At 35.9% G+C, this 27,376-nt stretch overlaps 1 long non-coding RNA gene across 5 annotated transcripts in view; it reads right to left on the bottom strand.

The window, feature by feature from the left end:
- Nucleotides 1-27,376, bottom strand: part of LOC308655173 — a 256,086-nt gene that overhangs the window by 131,867 nt on the left and 96,843 nt on the right. The window lies entirely within an intron of this gene.

Below are 27,376 nucleotides of genomic sequence, written 5' to 3'. Positions count from 1 at the left end.
TTTCCCAGTCACCACTTTAACTAGAAGTTCCAGAAAGAAAGATGAGGCAATAATAAACCATGATGCCTATAATGATAGAAAAATCAAGAAAAGGTGTCCGTGGATCCCTTCACATGGAAGCCTATTTAGCCCTTAAGCTGTTCCATTTTACTTTTTTAAGCCTTAAGAAATCAGATAACAATTGTTATTTCCATTCCCTTCTATATTGTTTTATATCCCAGTAAGAATTATAATATTTAATAAATGATTACGCTCACCATGTTTAGTGCATGGTTAGATAAACTACTTCTACTCCAAACAGCAACAAAACAACAAGGAGGGAATCCAAGGAAAGATGGTATAAAATAGAAACACAAAGTGGTGTCCTGGGACAAAATCATAGATCCAATGGGCTTCAAGACTACCAGCAGACAATATTTTCTAATAATTTTATAAATATATGTAATGAAGATTAAGATTCTCAGTACAAATTGGAAGAGCCAAAATCTGCTAGAAATAATGAAACTTTTTAGTCAAATGAGGAGGCTTGATCAAAAAAAAAAAAACAAACAAATAAATAAGTGATTTATTTATTTATGGCATTTGGGGGTATTTATGGATAACATTCAAATAAATAAGTAAATAAAACTTTTATTGATTTTTAAAAAAATAAATGACAGCAGAAAGCATTACAATTCTTATTACACATACACAGCACAATTATTTTATGTCTCTGGTTGTATATAAAGTATGTTGACTCTTCAAGTTATTTCAGGAAACAGAAAAAGAGGGAGCCCTCCCAAATTCATTCTATGAGGCCAACATCACCCTGATTCTGAAACCAGACAAAGACACAAAGAAAGAAAACTACAGACCAATATCTCTAATGAACCTAGATGCAAAAATCCTCAATAAAATTCTGGCGAATTGGATACAAAAACATATAAAAAATTGTGCACCATGATCAAGTAGGATTCATTCCTGGGATGCAAGGCTGATTCAATATACGGAAATCAATAAATGTTATTCACCACATCAACAGACTTAAAAATAAGAACCATATGATCATCTCGATAGATGCAGAAAAAGCATTCGACAAAGTACAGCATCCCTTTATGTTCAAAACATTAGTAAAACTAGGAATAACAGGAACTTGCCTCAACATTGTAAAAGCTATCTATGCTAAGCTTCAGGCTAGCATCATTCTAAATGGAGAAAAATTGAAGGCATTCCCTCTAAAATCTGGAACAAGACAGGGATGCCCTCTCTCACCACTTCTATTCAACATAGTTCTGGAAACACTGGCCAGAGCAATTAGAAAGATGAAAGAAATTAAAGGCATTAAGATAGGAAAAGAAGAACTTAAATTGGCACTATTTGAGGATCACATAATCCTATACCTAGAAGACCCAAAAGGGTCTTCAAAGAAACTTCTAGAGCTAGTAAATGAATTCAGCAAAGTGGCAGGATATAAAATCAACACACATAAATCAAAGGCATTCCTGTATATCAGCGAAAAATCTTCCGAAATGGAAATGAGGACAACCACCCCATTCACAATATCCTCAAAAAAAAATAAAATACTTGGGAACCAACCTAATAAAAGAGGTGAAAGATTTATACAATGAAAACTACAGAACCCTAAAGAGAGAAATAGAAGATCTTAGAAGGTGGAAATATATACCATGTTCATGGATAGGCAGAACTAACATCATCAAAATGGCGATACTACCAAAAGTATTCTACAGGTTTAATGCAATGGCAATCAAAATCCCAACAGCATTTCTTGTAGAAATAGATAAAGCAATCATGAAATTCATCTGGAAAAATAAAAGAACCAGAATAGCAAAAGCAATTCTAAGCAGGAAGAGTGAAACAGGCGGTATAGCAATACCAGACTTCAAACTATACTACAGAGCAATAGTAACAAAAACAGCATGGTACTAGTACTAAAACAGGCGGATGGACCAATGGTACAGAATAGAGGAGAGGACACAGAGACCAATCCACAAAATTACAACTACCTTATATTTGACAAAGGTGCTAAAAGCATGCAATGGAGAAAGGATAGCATCTTCAGCAAATGGTGCTGGGAAAACTGGAAATTCATATGCAACAAAATGAAACTAAATCCCTTTCTCTCGCCATGCACAAAAGTTAACTCAAAATGGATCAAGGAGCTTGATATCAAACCAGAAACTCTGCATCAGATAGAAGAAAAAGTTGGCTCTAATCTACATCTCATGGGGTCGGGCTCCAAATTCCTTAATAGAACACCTATAGCATAAGAGTTAAAAACAAGAATCAACAAATGGGACATACTCAAACTAAAAAGTTTTTTCTCAGCAAGAGAAACAATAAGGGAGGTAAATAGGGAGCCTACATCCTGGGAACAAATTTTTACTCCTCACACTTCAGATAGAGCCCTAATATCCAGAGTATACAAAGAACTCAAAAATTAAACAATAAGAAAACAAATAACCCAATCAACAAATGGGCCAAGGACCTGTACAGACACTTCTCAGAGAAGGATATACAATTAATCAATAAATACACGAAAAAATGCTCACCATCTCTAGCAGTCAGAGAAATGCAAATTAAAACCACTCTAAGATACCATCTTACTCCAGTAAGAATGGCAGCTATTATAAAGTCAAACAACAACAAGTGCTGGCGAGGCTGTGGGGAAAAGGGTACACTTATACATTGCTGATGGGACTGCAAATTGGTGCAGCCAATCTGGAAAGCAGTATGGAGATTCCTTGGAAAGCTGAGAATGGAACCACCATTTGACCCAGCTATTCCCCTTCTCGGACTATTCCCCAAAGAGCTAAAAAGAGTGTAGTATAGAGATACAGCTATGTTGATGTTCATAGCAGCACAATTCACAATAGGTAGACTGTGGAACCATCCTAGATGCCATTCAATAGATGAATGGATAAAAAATGTGGCATTTATACACAATGGAATATTACTCAGCACTAAAAAATAACAAAATCATGGCATTTGCAGGGAAATGGATGGTATTAAAGCAGATTATGCTAAATGAAGCTAGCCAATCCCTTAAAAACAAATGCTGAATGTCATCTTTGATATAGGGAGGGCAACTCAAAACAGAGAAAGGAGGAAGAGCATAAGAAGAAGATTACCATTAAACAGGGATGAGACATGGGAGGGAAAGGGAGAGAGAAGGGGAATTTCATGGAAATGGAAAGAGACCCTCATTGTTATACAAAATTACATATAAGAGGAGGTGAGGGGAAAGGGGAAAAAAGACAAGAGAGAGAAATGAATAACAGTAGATGGGGTAGAGAGAAAAGAAGGGAGGGAAGGGAAGGGGAAGGGGAGTAGGAAGGGGATAAGAAAGGCAGCAAAATACAACAGACACTAGTATGGCAGTATGTAAAAACGTGTATGTGTAACCGATGTGATTCTGCAATCTGTACACGTGGAAAAAATGGGAGTTCATAACCCACTTGAATCAAATGTATGAAATATGATATGTCAAGAGCATTGTAGTGTTTTGAACAATAATAATAAAAAAAAATTTAAAAATAAAATTACCATAGCTCAGGGGCTGGGGTTGTGGCTCAGTGGTAGAATGCTCACCTAGCATGCATGAGGCACTGGGTTCGATCCTCAGAAACACATGAATGTAAAATAAAGATATTGTGTTCACCTAAAACTAAAAAATAAATATATTTTTTAAAAATTACCATAATCCAGAAATTTCATTCTTAGATACAAACCTCCACAAAAAATTAAAAGAGGAATCAAATATATACTTTCATGCAAATATTAATTGCAGCATTACTAATACTAGTCAAATGATGGAAACAACTCAAGTGCCTATCAATCAATGAATAGATAAACAAAATGTAGTATATATACATACAATGGAATATCATTCAGCCATTAAAAGAAATGAAGTTCTGATACATGCTACAAGATGAAGAATATAAGCTGGATATAAAAGGACAAGTACAGAATGATTCCACTTACTTGAAATATCTAGAATAAGCTAGAATAAGCGAATTCATAAGAGACAGAAAGTAGATTAAAGATTGATAAGGGATGGGTGGGGATTGAGAATGTGCTAAGAATTGCAGGATATCTTCCTGGGCTTAAAAAACATGTTCTAAGATTGTGAGGATGAATAAACGATTTTGCAATTATGCTAAAAGCCATTGGATGGGTAAATTTTATGGGTATGTGAATTATGTCTCAGTAGAGCAATTAAAAGAAAAAAGAGCTAGAATGCACTGATTCAGGAACCTAACTTCAGGAAAGGTTTGCACCTAGATGTTTCATACCAAGGAGAAAATAGTTGTCCTCAAAAGATAGCTTTACCTTCTATTTGCACAACCAGTTCATAAGATATAACTTTTTAGCTTCTTGTTCTTCTGTGGTCTCTAATTGGTCTATTAGAATTTCTTGCTTTCATGATTTGAAACCTTTAACCAAGTTGGAGTGTTCATGTAGTTTTAAATACAGCAAAAATTATTGAAACATAAAAAATATGGGAAACAAAAATATTTGCATTTATTGAATATATAATTGTATAAACTCATTTTGAAAATAAACTACCTGAAAACGTGAAAAAAAACATATTCCAACATTTAAAGGCATCTCCATAAAGGTCAGAAATAAATTGAGAAATAATTTTGATTAAAATACATTTTGAAAAGAAGTAATGAACATAAAAAATAGCTTGTAGAAATATTGAAAATAAAAGATATATTTTTTGGAAAAAGCTTAATAGAATAAATTCTATATAATGGAGAACAAATTTAACTGAAAAATTAGTCTAAGAACCATTATTAATATTTTTAACATAAAGAAACAATGAGCAACTATGAGAATTTTAGCCTCATATAAGACAATTCATTAATCTCATAGCAATTAAATTTTAAAAAACCTGGTGGCAAAACAGTTTTATTTAAAGAAATAGTGGTAGGATATTTTTCATATCAACAAAAGAACTAAATTCTTAGATTAAAGTGAACATTGTGGTAAAACTGCAAAAGATAAAAAAGAAACAGAAAATGTGAAGTTATTAAAGGGAATAGATATTTTCCACAAAGCATTGATAATTAGGCTGAGCACATGGAAACTGCCAAGAAAATATTCAACTTGGCATTTTATATCTAGCCAAGTTGCTATGAAGTATGAGAGTAAAATGCAGATTCTCAGTCATTAAAAAGCAAATAAACAAAAATTAAAATCTTTTCCAAAAGTCTTAGATTTTCATGAAAAAAAGAAATGCATGCTATTAAGGTGATATAGGCAACTTCTAACATAAAAATTGATATTTTCCCTTTATCATCGTTTAAAATTTTTATTGTGGTAAAATACACATAAAATAAAAATATGTACCATTTTTACCATTTTTAAGTGTATAGTCTTCCCATATTAAATACATTCATATCATTAAATTATTACCACCATTCATCTCCATAACTCTTTCCATCTTGCAAAACTGAAATTTGGTACCTGTTAGTAGTAATTCCTAATTTCCTTTCCATCAGCCCTTGTAAACCATCATTCTGCTTTCTATTTCTGTGAATTTAACTACTCTAGGTATCTCATATAAATGAAACCAAACTGCATTTATCTTCTGAGACTAACTTTGAAAATTGATAAAATTGATTACATTAGAATTAAAATCTTCTGTTCAGTGAAGGATGCTACAAAAAAATGTTTAACTGTACAATGCTTTTAACTACATAAACCATACAACCCAGTTTGCTCAGGATAGGCCTAGTGCCCTTCTATTATTTATTAAGAATGTACTTGTTTTAGTCATTTTTTTTTTTTTTTTGCTTCTGTGACTAAAGGACCTGGACAGCACAATTATACAAGAGGAAGAATTTATTTGGGGGCCACCTACAAGAGGAAGAATTTATTTGGGGGCTCACATCATGGTGACCAGGAAACAGACTTCACTGTCCAGATTCAAATATATACACCAAAGCCAAGCCCTAATTCCCACCTCCTCCAACCATACCTTATCACTTCAGTTACCACTGAAGCAATCCCTATCAGGGGATTAACCACTGCCTGGGTTAAGATTCAATCATTTCTCCTGGAACCTTCTTGCATTGTCTCACACATGAGCTTTTGGGGGACATCTCATGTCAAACCATAACAGTATTCTTTCATTCTTAAGAAGCTTTAAATGACTATATGGTTAGAGCAAAACTTTTAGAACTTTTATGTAAAAAATCTATGAAGAGCACTTAGAAAACTGTAAGAAAAAAATGACTTTAGAGGATAATGTTTAAAGTCTATTGAACAAAGAATCCATTCAGCAGAAATCCTACACAGCCAATTAATGCTGAAACTGTGCTCAACCTCACCAGAAATCAGATACATCTAAACACAGCAACTGTTAGACACTATTTCACACAAGTCAAATTAAAAGGAAAAATAAAGTCTGACAATAACAAGTAGTAATGAGGATTTGGAAAAACAAGAACTCAACGTTAGTTTTATGTGTATATGTAAGTATAAACACTTTGGAGGATAATTTATTGTTATCTTAATGAAGCTAAAAATTGTGTAAACATTGGTTTCACAACTCTATTTCTAGGTACTTTTCTTAGAGATACTTGTTCATAAGGATGAGTATACAAAAAACAGAATAACAACAGTCTAGAAGGAAGAATTAGAAACACCTATTTATTTACCAATAGGAGAGAGACTAAATGTATTTTAATATAATTATTAAATGCTACATGGCAATTATAATTAGTTAAGTGGAGCTATAAATATTAAGAGATAAATATCTCATCAACATGATTATAACATGGGGAAAAACAAACTAGGAAAAAAATTATAACATATCAGTAAAGTTTGAAATCATAAAAAGTAACTTATATGTGGTATATGGACATATTCATATGTTAATGTATACAAATTCATGGGCAAGCCAAACACAAAATTCAGGATAATATCAAACCTAAGGAGGCGATAATAGGAAAATAGGATTATAAAGGATTTCAAGAAGTTTCGATTATATCTATAATATTTTATTTTTTAACAAGCTATAATGAACAAATATAATCTGATAGTATTTATGTTGATTCTGTAGTCATTTGTCATATTTTTGTTATTTTCTGTACAAATGGAATCTCTCCAATTTTTAAGATTAAAATAACCATGAATTCTTAACTTCATTCTTAACTTAAATATGATGATTCTTATTCAAATAATACTGTTTTTGTAAAAGTATGAAATATAAACAAAGTAGTAATTGCTTCCTACATTTCTAAAATTTTTCTTGGCATACAAGAAATTTAGCTATATCTGTATTTCTGAAAATCAGATTCTGAATCCCAACAATTTTTTACAAATATTTATTAGACACAAGCCATGTGTCAGGCAATATTTTAGATGTTGAAGGGACATCAATTAACAGACAACAAATACTTTTCCTGGTGGAGGTTTCATTGTAGTGAGAAGAGGAAGATAATGAAAAACACAGCAAATCAAAAGTCTGGGAAATGATACTTGCTATGAGAAAAGTGAAATAAGATAAGAATTCCAAAGCAAGAGGATGCAATTTTAATAAGATGCTTAAAACTATTCACTGTGAAAGTGCTGTCAGAATAAAAATCTGAAAGAGATAGGAAAGCAAGCTATGCTCACATCCATGGGGAGGATTCTCCGACAGAAATAGCAAATATCTCAAAAGACACCAAGGAGGTCAGTGGCTAGAAAGAGGGCCAGGTGGGGAGGAGGTTGGAGATGAGGACAGGTCCTATATGGTACCTGGCAGGCTGTATAAGAATTTGACTTTTGCTCTGAGTTAGATGGAAATTCCTTTGAGAATGTTGAGACATGATCTGACATTTTTAAAAGCTTACTCTGGCTGCTGTCAAATTGTAGCAGAGAAATAATAGGAGCAGGGAGACAAGTTAGGAAGTTATTACCATAATCCAGTGAGAGATGATGGTGCCCTACAGTCTTGCTAAATTAGCATTTGAAAATATTTCTGTAAATCTCTGTTAAAGTCCTTGGAATCATGAAATCTTTAGTGCTGTTAGGTTTTGTATCAACATGTGGAATATAAAGTAGAGTGAGCCTCAGTAGTGAAAGTTGCATCATGCAGACACTCATATGGGGGCAGTATGGTTTATAAGTACATAAGTGTGAATATTAATGATCTGGCCAGAGAGAGACTAAATAAAGAACAGAGAGAGATTCTCCTCTCTTAATCCAAAATATTTGCAGAGAGTTCTGGAAAGTGTCAACATATGCCATGTAATGAAAAGCAATAATGAAATACTGAACTAAATAATTCTCTCTTCCCATGATATAATAACTCTCTCTCTCTCTCTCTCTCTCTCTCTCTCTGTCTCTCTCTCTCTCTCCCTCTCACTCTCTCTCTTTTCTTTTCCCCTATTCTTTTGGATGTACTCCTTTGTTTCTGACAATATAGCCCGGTTTGTGGACTTTTATGAGATGGTTAATATTACTGGGAAAAAGTCCTAAGGTGTCTATAAAATGGAGAAAATGATCCCTTGTTGGCTAAATGCTCATTGTACTGACCAAATAGTCTCACACCTTCTGAAAGGGCATAAGGAAAGTTTTATAAGTGTTTGGGAGTTGCTATTTTTGAGCCAAGTATCAAGTCACTTTTTGCTTGGTCCTAGTTTTCTTTGTCTTCCACAGTGGCAATAAAGAACAGTAATATCTACAAGATGAAGTGGCTCCTATGGGTACAGGAAATGCCAGTTTATATGAAACATAAATAAATTGCTTGCACTCTTAGACTGAAAAAAAAACACAAAAATTTCTCCATTTGTATTTCCAATTAATGCATTAAATCTATGCTATATAAATTTTGTGATGTGATACTATTAATTTATTTGATTTATGCCAGTAAGTATTAGCTATACAATAATTTCCAAATGAATAATTTATTGAATAATTATTAAGGTTTATTGATAACATTTTGGAAGGTTTAAAACATTTACATTCCAGTTTAAGAATATCTCAATTATGACACTTCAAGAAGAATTGAAACAGCTGAGACTTTAATAAGTGTCTATCACATCCAGATGATGGTCTTTTGTTTTCAGTCAGATTCCTGTGGAGCTGCCAGTCATCAAGATTCCACGCAGCAGGCAGGCAAAAGACAAACCTCCAGTGTGTTTATGAGCCCCATGCAACCGTCTGACAAATGTTGTTCAAGGTTGACAATGAAAATCTGTCAGCCCTGGGTTACATGTCTAATTAAAGTATTAAATGCTACATAAAAGCATATATTTAAATGATTGTGCTATTTTTATTCTCATACAAATATTGTTCAAGCATTGAAATGCGAATTTCATGTCCCAAATTACAGAATGACCAATATTTTAAAAATATAAATGGATGTTTATGAGGAAATTTCTTGAGTCAATTTAAATTTCAGTAAAATACTTTATCTAAAATGTGAGTTTCTACACTTTTGTAGTTCTTTATTTTCTGTTGTTTGATATTATTGAAATTTAACAGGTTTGAGAAGTTCATTATTACATTTTGAAGTTGATATAGTTAATTTTTTCTTATTTCATGTTTATTATTTATTACTTTCTACTATTATTTCCTATTTTTCTCTCTCCATTGCATATGTTTTTAATTTCTTTTACTTTTATTTCTATCAACATGTGTTAATTGTGCATATAAATGTGATCCAGTGTGGTATTTCAACACATGCACTATACTTAATGCAACTTTAATTATTCACATTTAGCCATCCAAATATTCTGAAAAATTTATCTAAAATCCTAATCCTCAGACTCAACCACTTATATATGCCACGATCATGCTCTAGCATCCTCGAGTTTTCATCATGAAGAGAATAAACAGCCAACACAAGCGTTTAAATAATCTTCCTTTGGTGTTCTCTTGGCATCTGACCACTTACAACATTACTCTACAGCTTCAAATAATGCCTGTCACCCTTGTTCCCATCCAGTGGTAAAACCTATGGTTTTCTTTTTCCCCCATATTTTAACATTCATACTGCTCTATCTTTCCTTTCTCCTTTCCCATCTGCCCACTGCTCCCAGAACCCTTCATATTTCTTTATACATATCTTCAGGGAAATCCAGTCTACTCCAAACCTTTTGTGCTAGATTTCCAATTCCTTTACAGAATGGTAGTTCATCCTAGTCTTTCCAAAGCACAAACACAGAAAAAGAAGACAGAATTGTCTTTCTACAAATGACTACTTTTATGTTCCCCTAGAACATAAAAATAAAGTTTTCTTTGTTCCCAGCTATTTTGTCATCATCTTTAAGAATCCTTATTACCATTTTCTATCGTATTTCTTTTCTCTGATCCTTGTATTTATTGACAGCTTTTGCACTTGACTCCTCAGTACTCAGATAATCTCAATATGTAGAATCTATTCAAAAATAACCATACTGAAGGTAATAATAATAGAATAACAGTAATAAAAACTCTTAAATTTTTCTACATTCTTTATAAACTCTTTAATGCCTATCATAACCATTTAACTTCACTGAGAAGGACATTGAAGTACATAGGAAGAAAGTAATCTTCCTAAGATTCTGCAGCTTAAGAAACAGATTCTATGTCTGTGACATTTTTCTGTATAGAATTTATATTTACTTCAGTTTTAGGAACCATCACTTTCACTCCATTTCAAAATCCTATCCCAAAAAACCTTATCTTCTGTAAGATTTAACTTCTAAAATCTTGAGATTTAATAGGACATTTCTTATAATACTTTCTTTCTTTTTCATTTTCTCTAGCCTTTTTCTCCAATTTCATTAAAACAACTTACTCCTGAGCCACTAATAACTTTCACCCCAATTTATCAAATCCATTGATTTTCTCCATTCCCTAGTTAATACAGACCACAAAATCGATTGCTGTAGGCAGTCTTTTAATCCAGCATTGTACCCTCTTAAAATTTCTAAATTTTTCACTAATATACATTTACCTGAGTGTAAAATTTCTCTACAAGAAAACTATACATTCATACTTGTGCCACCAAAAAATTTATGGTCTTCAAACTCAGCTAGAACTGAAACAAACTTGCTTGTTCCCATCTTCATTATAATCCAATCCAAATTTTATTATTCTCAAACTGCCCATCTTTCCCCTTTTTCATCAGATGTACACAATTCTATTTTTTTAAAAGGGAAATAAGACTACTTAACCAGAGTTTCAGCAATTTCCCTGAAACCCAATTCCATATTTAACTGCATCCACCCTATTCACCTCTAGGGCCCTTCACTTTCTCTTCCTCACCTGCCCCTTCTCTCCTGACTGTCTCAAAGCATGCTTCCTTGTCCCTTCCTAGTGTCTATCTCTCTTCCTGTTATTTCTTTCAACACCTATTCTCTTCAGGTATTAAACTCTTTCTCTCATCTAATTCCTTCCTTACAATCTACAAATGTGGTCAGCATTTTCCACCTAAATAACAACAGCAATATGTTCGCCTTCATGGTCTACTAATCTTCTCAGTACACACACATTGAAATAACTAAAACTTGTTTGTAATCCATTGAGATGGTTCACTCCATGGTCAGTAATCCCCATCTGGGATAACAAAGGGTGACTCATAGTCATTTCAATTTGGCCTGTTTGTGGTATCTAACTTTTTTTTGAGATATCTCCGCTCTCTTTCCTGGCTCACGTAAAACTACATATATTCATTTATTTATCCATTCATCAAATATTTATAGAACAACCTCCATATGGTACATCCATGCCATCTCAAAGGCACATTAATTTTTGTCCCTGTAACTAGAATTCCACCAATTTTAATCCTGCCCTTCATATAGAGTTGCCTCCTCCATTAAGTCTCCTGACTAACCCAACCCCAGGCAATCTCTCCAGCCTCTATAATCCTGTAAGAGTTTTAGTATAAATTAACTCCTTTAATGTTCAACTGTAACAATTTTGAATAGCTAAGTGTATTATTTGGGGTATTAAATCCTTTAAGAACTTAAAATTGGGGTGAAAGTTCCTTCAAGGCAATGACCACATTTTATGTCTTCTCTCTTTTCAATTGCCTTTTACAGTGAAAAAGGAGAATAGAATACAATATGTACTAATTTCCCCGAATTTCTACATGCAAATATTTCAAATAAAAGTCTCAAAATCTTGTATCAATTTAAACAACTTTTCCTCTAAAGTTTTATCTGTAAGAATCAATATTGCTACAGAAAAACCACAAGTCTGTGATATTTGTCCTTCTCCAAAATGTAAGGTCTTTAACTTGAACTAGAAATGAGTCAACTTATTCACACCAATGTTTGCTTTATGTTCTGATTATAAATTGGAAAGCACAGATGAGATTAATAATTTTCAAGGAAAATTCAATTATATAAAATAGTTTCCAGAGGAAAAAAAATAGAAGATGACCAGTTTCTGTACATAAAAAGACCCACCATAAAGTAAAAGATCTAATCCGTTTCAAAAATGTAAAGACTAGCTAATATTTTGGGTGGGGGTACTCGGGACTGAACTCAGGGGCACTCAACCACTATAATGTCAAGATGTCAGTATCAAAATTATCAGTTAATGGGCTGGGGTTATAGTTCAGTTGATAGAGTGCTCACTGCATGCACAAGGTCCTATGTTCAATCCTCAGCACCACAAAACAAACAAACAAATTATCAGTTGATGCTGTTATTGCACTCTTCTGCATATATATATTAATCAATATAACTTTCAGTTATAAACAAAAGCTTGTAGCACAGAATTTTCTGTTCCTTTTCTAGTTTAACACTTAGGGGTCTGAATTCCATTTGTCTGATATTTAGATTACCACTCCTAGTTTTTCTTTTATATTTATATTTGCCTGGTTTACTTTCCTAAGTCAGTAAAATTATTTTGCTTAACATTAATTTTTGTGACAATAACAAGCCAAAGCCACTAAAAGTTTCACAGCAGTAAGAGGTTTAATTTAGTAATTAAAAATTATACAAATGTGAAATGAGCAAATAAAAAGCAAATTCTGAAGAGGGAAATTGGAGGATCGGAGAAACCATCAAAGGTTATACCTGAAGCACTCACATAGGTACAAAATTCTTACCTGAAAAAATCCATGCAGCTATGAACATCTGTCTATAAATGTGGTCTGCTATCAAGGTGACCAGCACCCCAATGTGGTAGGTTCCTGCTCAGGAGGTAAGAGTCATCTGGGAAATAAAAAGTATGAAATAATTGGTAATAAATAAGGACAGAGTCAGAAATTAGATATGAAAAGGGGAACGTCTGATGGGTCTTCCAGTCCTGATAGGAGCTGGAACTGAACAACTGAAAAAGAGCCTTGGTTGTTTATTTAAGGGGGTGTACATCAAAGGCAGGGATAAGGTTTCAGCGGGGGAGTCTTGTTTTGGTGCTTGCTTCTTGGTGTGGCAGGGGTCTTGCAGTAAACAGTATGATTGGCATTTTGTCAAGCCACATCTAACTCTGAGAGGCTGTGTAGCTCCAATGGTCACCCCATCTCTGGTGCTGTGCTGAACTTGAGATGGAGCTAGGCAGGACACACATGAACCAGGCATTCTCAATCCAGCAGGGTTGCTATAGGGAGTTCCTGATACCAGCTTTCCTGACTAATGGCCTCAACATTGCTGTAGTTCACCCACAGTTCTCCGATGGCTCCCGGCAGTTTGTACTGGAGATATTTGTGGATAGCTCAGAGAAAACTGCCTCTTCTATTAGCACTGTACATCTGTAAGTGCACAGCCATGGTCCCAGGTATGAGCCCCATGCCAGTGTTGATCAACAGGTTGGGCCACAGGGTACACTTTATCTCATCAGGTAGAGGACAAGAACTTTCTGAGGTCTACTATGTGTACTGTTCCTGGCCATTATCATGTCTGTTCATGTCCTTCTAAAAGAAGTTGCCTTTGCTTCCCTTCCACTCTTGAGAGTTCTTCTTTTTAACCAACTGTAGCTAGGAACTATAGAATGAAGGGGAATCTGCAAAGCAGTTTCCAAACTTAATAGCAGTAATGCCAGTTTGACCATAGATAGTTTGATGCATGTTTGTGTGATTCAGTATTCTTACTTATCTATCACTGAATTTTGCAAATTTTAATGCTAGATATTTCACTTGTAGCAATCAGCAAGAGTCCTTTTTTTCCATCTCCTTTCTCTTCTTTTCTCATTTTGTAACTGGTTAACCTTTCTCCATTGTTAGGACATATAAATTTACATTTTGTTAGTTGTCCTTTATGCCACATTTCTGTTCATCTTGGTTCAAAATAAAAGATACTCATAGTTAATGACTTTTTCCTTGATTTCCAGTTGTCCTTGTCTGTCTGACATTTTCTTGTAGGCAGTGTCTCAAGCAAGGAGTTTCAAGAAAAATAACCCCTAGGTCTTTGGATGTTCAGAACAATCTATCTGTTGACTTTCCACTGGAAAGGCAATCTGGAGGACATGTAGTAATTGGTTCACACATCTTACCTGGCCTACTATGTAGATTTGCTCCATTGTTTACTGACACTGAATACTGTTAAAAAAAAAATGTGTGGCTGATTTATTTTCTGCTAAGTGATCTGATACTTTGGTCTACATGTGCAAATAATTCTTTAAAGATATTTAAAGTATCAATGACTTTATTAAAATATATTTCAGGATTGGCCATTGTGGTTCAAACTGCCCTGGCATATAACCTACCTTTTGAAAAAATATAGATCCAAGTCTGCTTTTATTTCAAGAATGTTTTCTTGAATTGTACATTTCAGTGCTGTGTTCTGCTATACTTGTCTTTCCCCAATTTTTTTTTCCCCATGGTGCCACCAGGGATGGAATTCAGAGACTTACACTTACTAAGCAAGAGCTCTACCACTATGTTACACCCCAAGCCTTTTCCCTGACATTTTTGAGGAACTCCAAATATGAGGCTTTTGTCTTCTTCACCATTCTTCTATATTAACTTCCTTTACTCCTTTTACACATCTCTTCCTTTATTTTAATTTTATTTTGGTAACATTTGTCATTCGTCTTCCAGGTCTCTTTTTGTGTTATACTCAATGTCTACATTGCCCTATGTGCTTCTGCCAGTATTATCTTCATTTATGTGATTTTGTTATTCTTTCTAATTTATTCCTGAGTTCTGCCAATGTATATTTTATTATCTCCTATTTTCTCAACATATTTTTCCTAAAATCTTATGTTTTCACTTTGGGAATTTCTTTTATTACTTCTTATCTTTTTCTTTTCTTTTCTTTTCTTTTCTTTTCTTTTCTTTAACTTTTTAGTTCATGATAAAATATTTGGCCAGAACTTTAATCTGTCCCTTTGCATTTTGTGAAGTGTTCTTTGAGAAAGTCTTTCTCACTTTCTTTCTTTTAATACTTCTATGTCAATGTTGGTTCAGCGCCTATTTTACTTCTTACTTACTTCTTCCTTTGGAATAAACTACATTGTCTTTGCCCAATTGTTGCAGAAGTTTCTTTTTAGAGAACATATTTGCACTGATATTTTCTGAAGTCTGTCACCATTTATTCATCATTCTTTTCTGCATATTTTTTTCATTCACTTTGGCCCATTTGTCTTCTTAATTTCTTTTTTTTTCCTCCTCATATTCCACACCCCTTTTCTCATGTTGGCCTTTAATGAGATCTGCTGCTCTTGGACCACTTTTCTATTTTTCCTATGTAGTTCATTCTGCCTTTCAGTTCATTCAGTTTATGTGCCAATGTTAGTTGCTTTTAGCAGCCTTTACACTTTAAAAAAATGATGCGGTGTTCCTGTTTTCTAGTTTCAGTATAAAAGAAAACTAAAGTGTCTTTATTTTTGTTGTTTTGATAAAATATATTACAGTAAAATGTAATAAACTAAAATATTATGAAGTAGAATAGGTAATATTTAATTAATATTAATATTTAATAAAAGTAAAGAATTCCATTGTTATCTTTGAAATTCAGTTGTTTAAAAAGAATAGATCTTGGGGCTGGGGTTGTGGCTCAGAGGTACAGCGCTTGCCTAGCATGCATGAGGCACTGGGTTCGATCCTTGGTACCATATAAAAATAAAATAAAGATATTGTTTCCACCTACAACTAAAAACTAAATGTTTGTTTAAATTTTTTTTTAAATAGTAGGTCTTTATGTTTTGTAGTCTACAATAAAAGTTCCTTGAATAACATTTTATTTTCACTCTTCAAAATAATTTCTTTCATAATTTCTACCTAATTCTATATAGAGACAAATTCTGTATATAATTTCAATGTATATTAGAAATTAACTTCTAATCCAGTGATTGTATTCTTCCTTCAAAGGCATAGATTATACTTTACTGAATCATTATTTCTTTAACAACTTAATTTTTTAGCTGCATGTAATGTATTTATTTCAACCTTTTCTTTTGTACCAATATTTCATTTTTGCTTATTATTGATTCCTGTGTCTTTCTATTCTCAACTCATTTATTTAGGTCACAGTAATGTTGTTTGCAGTCTCCTTTATTTCCTGATGTGTATAGTAGATACTATTATGCACAATCCAAAGGTGCTCAGCTGACAGGAATGTTAACTACTGGTTGCTTAGCATTGAAATTTACTAGGAATTTCCCTGGGCCAAAGTGAGCTTCTTCAAACACAGTTATACCTCCTTTCCATAGTAACAGTCCATATCAAATGACTAGCTGATGGGAGCCAAACACAAATCTGGAATGGCATACAAGGAAGGAAATGCACTGGCAAATTCAATATCCTAGGTGTTGAGAGGTTCAGGAGAAATAATAAGTACAAAACCTGTAGAATAAGATGAGTATTGCTAGGTGGCATTGATGCATTAATGAAAGTCAGTATACAGCTTAAAATAACAACCAGTTGAAGGCAAATTGTGAATTGAGAGCCTTCTATGACATCACATAAAGTTTCATATTTCCTGTAGAGAGAATGCAAAATATGCTGTGGATGAGGCCTAGAACTTACTTAAGGGAAGCAGAGTTCAAACAAAGTTTGCACTGTTAATTCCAGCTAGTCTGATAAAAGAAATGTAGGACACTGAGATTTAGGTTGAACCATCTGGGCTAATGCAGTTGAATATGCTGTACTCCCAGGTTCTCCTGAAACATCCAGGCAAAATATCCTACTTCTCCCAGTTAAGGCCATTTCTTGTTAAGATGAAACCTTTATTTTGCATTACACATGCCTGGAAGGGCATCTTCCCCCAAGTTTCATTTTATCCACCAGATAAATAATTTTGGTTAAGTTACCTACCTGGAAAAGAACTGTGCCTATTGAAGGAGTAAGAGAACAATAAGCTAATGAATGCCATAGGTTGTGAAGGTGCTGGATCAAGGACAAAATAGAAAGATGGATAAAAAGTTGCATTTTGAAATTTGAGTAGTCACAAGAGGTGCAGGATAAGTTCTCTGGCCTGGCAAGAATCTCAGAAGTCTATGGTAACACAATCTTGGAAGCTTGGAAAAATTAATGACCCCTGTAAAAGTAATGTAAAAATTCTGGAACTACCATGGCAGATTGTGGAATAAGGAATCACAAGGCTTCAGTCACAATTCCCTAACCATCTATGTTCTAGGAGACAGGATCCATTTGCTGAAATGATGAAAATGAAAAGGCACCAATATTATTGAGAAGCTGAATGGTGGCTGTCATCTATAACTAGGTTTGATTGAGATATCCATGTGATAGAGATGATAGGCTCCTAAAATAATAGAGTCCAGGTGTATTGATTACAGGGCACAAGCAAGGTAAGTGTATTTATTGTAAAGAGAAGAAAAATATTACTGGAAATCAGCTGTGCCTAGAGAAAAGATAGATGGACAAGCAAAGAGGGTACTGTTAAGTTTAGAAACCAACAGAAAATGAAAAAGATGATCATGAGCCTGTGGAAACTCTTATAGCAAAATGATCATTGTTTGCCCAGCTTCTGATATGCACCATTTCTCAGATGGAAAATCCAATGAATGTAGGAGAGGCTGGATACCCATGAGGAAAGATTCTCAAATATCTGCAAGATTTCCCCAGTCCATTTCTAAAAAGAAACAGTGTGATATGAAAAAATAAATCAATTAATTAAAAAATTCATGGGCAGAAAAGAAAGTATTGAAAAATAAGAAAGACAAAACAAAATTTTATAAATAAATTCAATAATATTAATGATTATGGCAAATGTAAATGGACAAAATATTACTATCAAAAGTCAAAATTTATTATATATTATTAGAAGACTAAGTACATACATACATAATATTTGTGAAAGCCTCATCTACAAGTTAGGGTCACAAAATGTTCAAAAGTAAAGAGCCGAGGACCCAACATGGCGGCCGGCAAGGAAGCAGCACTTTCAGTATCTCCACATTAACAGGATCAGAAAGACCCACTAATACACCTAGATTCTACCTACTGAGGAACTTCTAGCAAAATTCCGCAGAAAGGAGACCTGCCGGGAATTAGTAAGTTTATTAGAGGTGACAGTTTGTCCCAGACGAGTGAATCTTGGCCACGCGGCGCAGAGGTCCAGTCCCGCCGGCCACCACCAAACGGCCACCAGCCGCTACCTGCCCGGCTCTGCAAACAGCCCCTGGCGGCCTGGTGCGGTCCCCGCCCGGCCTGGCAAACGCCACCCCCCCCCCCCCCCCCCCCGCGCTCGGATCGGTGAACGGCCCCACCTGCCCGGCTCAGGAGGCGATGTGAAGGGAATCTAATGAAGCCTTTATGAAATAGCGAACTGGGAACTAAAACCAGAGATTGAGTCAGACCAGAGACAAGCCAGTTCCATCCCAAACTTTGGACACTCCGGCAAGGAGCCAGGGGCCCGCCATAGCAGAGAGGGGAAGTCACCAAAGTTCGGCCAAAGAGATTCCTTCCCAGTGGAATCTACTTTAGCAGGTGTGTGACTCCACCCACACCAGATACAAACAACCGGGAAACTTCAAAAATCTCTCCGTGGAGGAAGGATAGCATCTTCAACAAATGGTGCTGGGAAAACTGGAAATCCATATGCAACAAAATGAAATTGAATCCCTTTCTCTCACCATCCACAAAAATTAACTCAAAATGGATCAGGGAGCTAGATATCAAATCAGAGACACTGCGTCTGATAGAAGAAAAAGTTGGATACGATATACATATTGTGGGGTCGGGCTCCAAATTCCTTAATAGGACACCCATAGCCCAAGAGTTAACAACTAGAATAAACAAATGGGACTTACTTAAACAAAAAAGTTTTTTCTCAGCAAGAGAAACAATAAAAGAGGTAAATAGAGAGCCTACATCCTGGGAACAAATTTTTACCCCTCACACCTCTGATAGAGCCCTAATATCCAGAATGTACAAAGAACTCAAAAAATTAAACAATAAGATAACAAATAACCCAATTAACAAATGGGCCAAGGACCTGAACAGACACTTCTCAGAGGAGGACATACAATCAATCAACAAGTACATGAGAAAATGCTCACCATCTCTAGCAATCAGAGAAATGCAAATCAAAACCACCCTAAGATACCATCTCACTCCAGTAAGATTGGCAGCCATTATGAAGTCAAACAACAATAAGTGTTGGCGGGGATGTGGGGAAAAGGGCACACTTGTACACTGCTGGTGGGGCTGCAAAATGGTGAGGCCAATTTGGAAAGCAGTATGGAGATTCCTGGGAAAGCTGGGAATGGATCCACCATTTGACCCAGCTATCGCACTTCTCGGACTATTCCCAGAGGACTTTAAAAAAGCGCTCTATAGGGATACGGCTGCATCAATGATTATAGCGGCACAATTCACAATAGCTAGACTGTGGAACCAATCTAGATGCCCCTCAATAGATGAATGGATAAAAAAAATGTGGCATATATACACAATGGAGTATTATGCAGCACTAAGAAATGACAAAATCATAGAATTTGCAGGGAAATGGATGGCATTAGAACAGATTATGCTAAGTGAAGCCAGCCAAGCCCTAAAAAACAAATGCCAAATGTCTGCTTTGATATAAAGAGAACAACTAAGAACAGAACAGGAAGGAAGAACAGGAGGAAAAGACTACAGTAAACAAAGACGAATGGGGGGAGAGAAACGGGGAGAGAAGGGAAAGCACATGGAAATGGTAGGAGACCTTCAATGATACACAAAATTATAAGAGGTTATAAGGGGCAAGGGGGAGGGAAAAAGAGGGAGAGAATTGAACAACAGCAGGGGAGGTAGAGAGGGAAGATGGGAGGGGAGGGGAGGGGAGGGGGGATAGTAGGGGATAGGAAAGGTAGCAGAATACAACAGTCACTAATATGGCATTATGTAAAAATGTGAATATGTAACAGATGTGATTCTGCAATCTGTATTTGGGGTGAAAATGGGAGTTCAAAACACAATTTGAGTCAAATGTATGAAAGATGATATATCATGAACTATGTAATGCTTTAAATAATCAATAAAAAAAAAGAAAAAAAAAAGAACCAGGAAAAAAAAAAACAAAAAAAAACAAAAAAAATCTCTCCGTGGGCATGACCCTAAGGGCCAAGGGACTCCCGACTCCCAACTCCCCCTAATGCCAGTGACGTGGGCGTGACTGTAGGGGCGGAGGGAAGCAGAGAAGACTCCCCACCCCCAACTTCCCCAACCGCCAACTGAGAGGGCGTGACAGTAGGGGCGGAGAGAAACAGAGGACACTCCAGACCCCCAACTCCTCCTACCGCCAGCAGTGTGGTTGTGACTGTAGGGGCTGAGGGAAGTAGAGGGGATCCTCAACCCCGAACTCCTATTACCACCAGCAGCGACACCAATGGTCTTAGCTGCCAGACTCCGAAGGTGTGCCCACCAAAGGGGTCCGGAAAAATTAAACAATTGCCTCCCAGACCACAGCTCCACAGCACTGGGGCTTAGATGAATGACAGCGAGAGTGCTCAGTAGTTAGGGAAATAGAGCACTCGGTGGGGCTGAAAGTGTAACCAAATCCTTGGTGAACTGCCTCCGGTGAGCAGGACCTGGCTGGCTGGCAGGAGGAAGGGGAGGAGGGGGCGAAGAAGTGAAATGGCTCTGGACCAACAGGATTGAGAGACTCCCAGGAACCGCCTTACAGGGATTGCTGTTGACATATTGAGGGCAAAACTCAGCCCGGAGGGCACAGCTTTGCCTACGGGAAGAGAAGAAAATGTATCTCTAAGACCTAATTTTATTTCCTATTTCATTTTAATTTTTTCTCTCCCTTTTCCCTCTCTCTCTCCCCTTCCAAGTTTTACTGCTCTTTCCATTCTCCTCTATGCTATCTATCTCCCTCTCCTTCTTTCTTTTCAAGAGCACCTACCTTCCCCTTCCCCACAACTTTCATCCCAAGCATTACGTCCTCCATTTCGCGTAACTGTCTAAATACAAATAGGTATGCGCCCTCCCCCAGCACCTGCAAGGTAGCCGGACCTGCAACCCACCAGCAGGTCAGGCCCAGCAACCTGGGAGTGGCAGAGCTGCCCCACGCGCCTGCAAGGTAGGCGCACCTGCTACCAACCAGCAGAATAGGCCCAGCGGCCTGCCGATGTGGTAGGCACAGTGCCCCAATTGGAGGAGGAGCAAAGCCCCTGCCCGCGCCTGCGTGGGAGACTTTGCAACTATACAAGAGTAATACAAATATATAGGGGGAAAATTCAACAACATAACAGTCTCAGTAAGCAGAAAGAAATGCGAACAGTATGAAGAGACAAGGAAAGAAAGGACCACAAGCAATGCAGGTCAACTCAACGTTAGAAGAGGTAATATCTGCAGCAGATGGAATGTCAGATAAAGAATTCAGGAGATATATGCTTCAGATGATCTGGAGTCTCAAGGAAGACATTAGACAGCAAAATCAGATGATGAAAGATCTCTTCAACAATGAAATGCATAAAAAAAATCCAGGAAGCAAAAGATCAACTATACAGGGAGATAGAGGTTATAAAAAACAAACAAACAGAAATCCTAGAAAGGCAGGAAGCAATAAACCAACTTAAAAACTCAATTGAGAATACTACCAGCAGAGTAGAACACTTAGAAGATAGAACATCAGACAATGAAGACAAAGTATTTAACCTGAAAAGAACATAGACAGCTCAGCAAGACTGTTAAGAAACCATGAGCAGAACATCCAAGAAATATGGGATAACATAAAGAGACCAAACTTAAGAGTCATTGGGATACAGGAAGGCACAGAGCTCCAAACCAAAGGAATGAGCAATCTATTCGATGAAATAATTTGAGAAAACTTCCCAGACTTGAAGAACGAGACAGAATCCCAAATCCTAGAAGCCTACAGGACGCCGAATGTGCATAATCATAAGAGATCCACACCTAGACACATTATAATGAAGATGCCCAACATACAGAATAAGGAGAGAATTTTAAAAGCTACAAGAGAAAGGAAGCAGATTACATTTAGGGGTAAACCAATCAGGATAACAGCTGATCTCTCAACACAGACTTTGAAAGCTAGAAGATCCTGGAATAACATATTTCAAACACTGAAAGAAAATGGGTTCCAACCAAGAATTGTGTATCCAGCAAAATTAAGCTTCAAGATGGAAGATGAAATTAAAACCTTCCATGATAAACAAAAGTTAAAAGAATTTGCAGCTAGAAAACCATCTCTCCAAAAAATCCTCAGCAAAACATTACAGGAAGAGGAAATGGAAAATAACAATGAAAACCAACAGTGGGAGGTAGGACAGTAAAGGGGGGAAAATAATCAAAGAGGAAAACAAACCATATTCAGTAACATAAATAAACAAATATGGCTGGAAGGATAACCCATATCTCAATAATAACCCTAAATGTTAATGGCTTAAACTCACCAATTAAGAGACACAGGGTAGTAGAATGGATCAGAAAACATGACCCAACAATATGCTGCCTACAGGAGACGCATTTGATAGGAAAAGACATACATAGACTGAAGGTGAAAGGTTGGGAAAAATCATATCACTCATATGGACTTCGGAAACAAGCAGGAGTGTCCATACTCATATCAAATAAAATAGATTTCAAGCCAAAGTTAATCAAAAGGGATAAAGAGGGACACTACATACTGCTCAAGGGAACCATACACCAACAAGACATAACAATCATAAATATATATGCCCCAAACAATGGTGCAGCTATGTTCATCAAACAAACTCTTCTCAAGTTCAAGAGTCTAATAGACCACCATACAATAATCATGGGAGACTTCAACACACCTCTCTCACCACTAGACAGATCTTCCAAACAAAAGTTGAATAAGGAAACTATAGAACTCAATAACACAATTAACAACCTAGACTTAATTGACATATATAGAATATACCACCCAACATCAAGCAGTTACACTTTTTTCTCAGCAGCACATGGATCCTTCTCAAAAATAGATCATATATTATGTCACAGGGCAACTCTTAGACAATATAAAGGAGTAGAGATAATACCATGCATCTTATCTGACCATAATTGAATGAAACTGAAAATCAACGATAAAAGAAGGAAGGACAAATCATGCATCAGTTGGAGAATGAACAATAGGTTACTGAAGGATCAATGGGTTATAGAAGACATTAAGGAGGAAACTAAAAAATTCTTAGAGATAAATGAAAACACAGACACAACATATTGGAATCTATGGGACACATTGAAAGCAGTTCTAAGAGGAAAATTCATTGCATGGAGTTCATTCCTTAAAAAAAGAAAAAACCAACAAATAAATGATCTCATACTTCATCTCAAAATCCTAGAAAAAGAAGAGCAAAATAACAGCAAAAGAAGTAGAAGGCAAGAAATAATTAAAATCAGAGCTGAAATTAATGAAATCGAAACAAAAGAAACAATTGAAAAAATTGATAAAACTAAAAGTTGGTTCTTTGAAAAAATAAATAAGATTGACAGACCCTTAGCCATGCTAACGAAGAGAAGAAGAGAGAGAACTCAAATTACTAGCATACAGGATGAAAAAGGCAATATCACAACAGACACTTCAGAAATACAGAAGATAATGAGAAATTATTTTGAATCCTTATACTCCAATAAAATAGAAGATAGTGAAGGCATCGATAAATTTCTTAAGTCATATGATCTGCCCAGATTGAGACAGGAGTATATAGACAACCTAAACAGACCAATATCAATTGAGGAACTAGAAGAAACCATCAAAAGATTACCAACTAAGAAAAGCCCAGGACCGGATGGGTATACAGCAGAGTTTTACAAAACCTTTAAAGAGGAACTAATACCAATACTTTTCAAGCTATTTCAGGAAATAGAAAAAGAGGGAGAATTTCAAAATTCATTCTACGAGGCCAACATCACCCTGATTCCTAAACCAGACAAAGACACTTCAAAGAAAGAAAACTACAGACCTATATCTCTAATGAACCTAGATGCAAAAATCCTCAATAAAATTCTGGCGAATCGGATACAAAATCATATCAAAAAAATTGTACACCATGATCAAGTAGGATTCATCCCTGGGATGCAAGGCTGGTTCAATATATGGAAATCAATAAATGTTATCCACCACATCAATAGACTTAAAAATAAGAACCATATGATCATCTCGATAGATGCGGAAAAAGCATTCGACAAAGTACAGCATCCCTTTTTGTTAAAAACTCTCGAAAAAATAGGGATAACAGGAACATACCTTAACATTGTAAAAGCAATCTGTGCTAAGCCCCAGGCTAGCATCATTCTGAATGGAGAAAAATTGAAGGCATTCCCTCTAAAATCTGGAACAAGACAGGGATGCCCTCTCTCACCACTTCTGTTCAACATAGTTCTCGAAACACTGGCCAGAGCAATTAGACAGACGAAAGAAATTAAAGGCATAAAAATAGGAAAAGAAGAACTTAAATTATCACTATTTGCAGATGACATGATTCTATACCTAGCAGACCCAAAAGCTTCTACAAAGAAACTATTAGAGCTAATAAATGAATTCAGCAAAGTGGCAGGATATAAAATCAACACGCATAAATCAGAGGCATTCCTCTATATCAGCGACAAACCCTCTGAAATGGAAATGAGGACAACCACTCCATTCACATTATCCTCAAAAATAATAAAATACTTGGGAATCAACCTAACAAAAGAGGTAAAAGACTTATACAATGAAAACTACAGAACCCTAAAGAGAGAAATTGAAGAAGATCTTAGAAGATGGAAAAATATACCCTGTCCATGGATAGGCAGAATTAACATCATCAAAATGGCGATATTACCAAAAGTTCTCTATAGGTTTAATGCAATGCCAATCAAAATCCCAATGGCATTTCTTGTAGAAATAGATAAAGCAATCATGAAATTCATATGGAAAAATAAAAGACCCAGAATAGCAAAAACAATGCTAAGCAGGAAGTGTGAATCAGGTGGTATAGTGATACCAGACTTCAAACTATACTACAGAGCAATAGTAACAAAAACATCATGGTATTGGTACCAAAACAGGCGGGTGGACCAATGGTACAGAATAGAGGACATAGAAACCAACCCACAAAACTACAACTTTCTTATATTTGATAAAGGGGCTAAAAGCATGCAATGGAGGAAGGATAGAATCTTCAACAAATGGTGCTGGGAAAACTGGAAATCCATATGCAACAAAATGAAACTGAATCCCTTTCTCTCTCCATGCACAAAAGTTAACTCAAAATGGATCAAGGAGCTTGATATCAAACCAGAGACAAGGCATCTGATAGAAGAAAAAGTTGGCTATGACCTACATACTGTGTGGTCGGGCTCCAAATTCCTCAACAGGACACCCATAGCACAAGAATTAATATCTAGAATCAACAAATGGGACTTGCTCAAAATAAAAAGTTTTTTCTCAGCAAAAGAAACAATAAGAGAGGTAAATAGGGAGCCTACATCATGGGAACAAATCTTTACTCCTCACACTTCAGATAGAGCCCTAATATCCAGAGTATATAAAGAACTCAAAAAATTAGACAATAAGATAACAAATAACCCAATCAACAAATGGGCCAAGGACCTAAACAGACACTTCTCAGAGGAGGACATACAATCAATCAACAAGTACATGAAAAAATGCTCACCATCGCTAGCAGTCAGAGAAATGCAAATCAAAACCACCCTAAGATATCATCTCACTCCAGTAAGATTGGCAGCCATTAGGAAGTCAAACAACAAGTGCTGGCGAGGATGTGGGGAAAAGGGTACACTTGTACATTGTTGGTGGGACTGCAAATTGGTGCAACCAATTTGGAAAGCAGTATGGAGATTTCTTGGAAAGCTGGGAATGGAACCACCATTTGATCCAGCTATTCCCCTTCTGGGTCTATTCCCTAAAGACCTAAAAACAGCATGCTACAGGGACACTGCTACATCGATGTTCATAGCAGTACAATTCACAATAGCAAGACTGTGGAAGCAACCTAGATGCCCTTCAATAGACAAATGGATAAAAAAAAATGTGGCATTTATACACAATGGAGTATTACTCTGCATTAAGAAATGACAAAATTATAGAATTTGGAGGGAAATGGATGGCATTAGAGCAGATTATGCTAAGTGAAGCTAGCCAATCCCTAAAAAACAAATGCCAAATGTCTTCTTTGATATAAGGAGAGTAACTAAGAACAGAGTAGGGAAGAAGAGCATGAGAAGATGACTAACATTAAACAGGGATAAGAGGTGGGAGGGACAGGGAGAGAGAAGGGAAATTGCTTGGAAATGGAAGGAGACCCTTAGGGTTATACAAAATTATATACAAGAGGAAGTGAGGGGAAAGGGAAAAATAATACAAGGGGGAGAAATGAATTACAGTAGAGGGGATAGAGAGAGAAGAGGGGAGGGGAGGGGAGGGAAGGGGGGATAGTAAGGATAGGAAAGGCAGCAGAATACAACAGACATGAGTATGTCAATATGTAAATCAGTGGAAGTGTAACTGATGTGACTCTGCAATCTGTATACAGGGTAAAAATGGGAGTTCATAACCCACTTGAATCAAAGTGTGAAATATATCAAGAACTATGTAATGTTTTGAACAACCAATAAAATATATATATATATATATATATATATATATATATATATATATATATATATAAAATAAGTACATGAAAAAATACTCAGCATCTGTAGCAGTCAGAGAAATGCAAATCAAAACCACCCTAAGATACCATTTCACTCCAGTAAGACTGGCAGCCATTATGAAGTCAAACAACAACAAGTGCTGGCGAGGATGTGGAGAAAAGGGTATTCTTGTACATTGCTGGTGGGACTGCAAATTGGTGTGGCCAATTTGGAAAGCAGTTTGGAGACTCCTGGGAAAGCTGGGAATGGAATCACCATTTGACCCTGCTATTGCCCTTCTCGGACTATTCCCTGAGGACCTTAAAAGAGCATACTATAGGGATACTGCCACATAAATGATCATAGCAGCACAATTCACAATAGCTAGACTCTGGAATCAACCTAGATTCCCTTCAATAGATGAAT

Source organism: Spermophilus citellus (assembly GCF_964194105.1).
Source record: "Spermophilus citellus genome assembly, chromosome: 9".
Classification (NCBI taxonomy): Eukaryota; Metazoa; Chordata; class Mammalia; order Rodentia; family Sciuridae; genus Spermophilus; species Spermophilus citellus.
The sequence above is the reverse complement of the archived record's forward strand: the minus strand, read 5'-3'. Positions and strand labels throughout refer to the sequence as shown.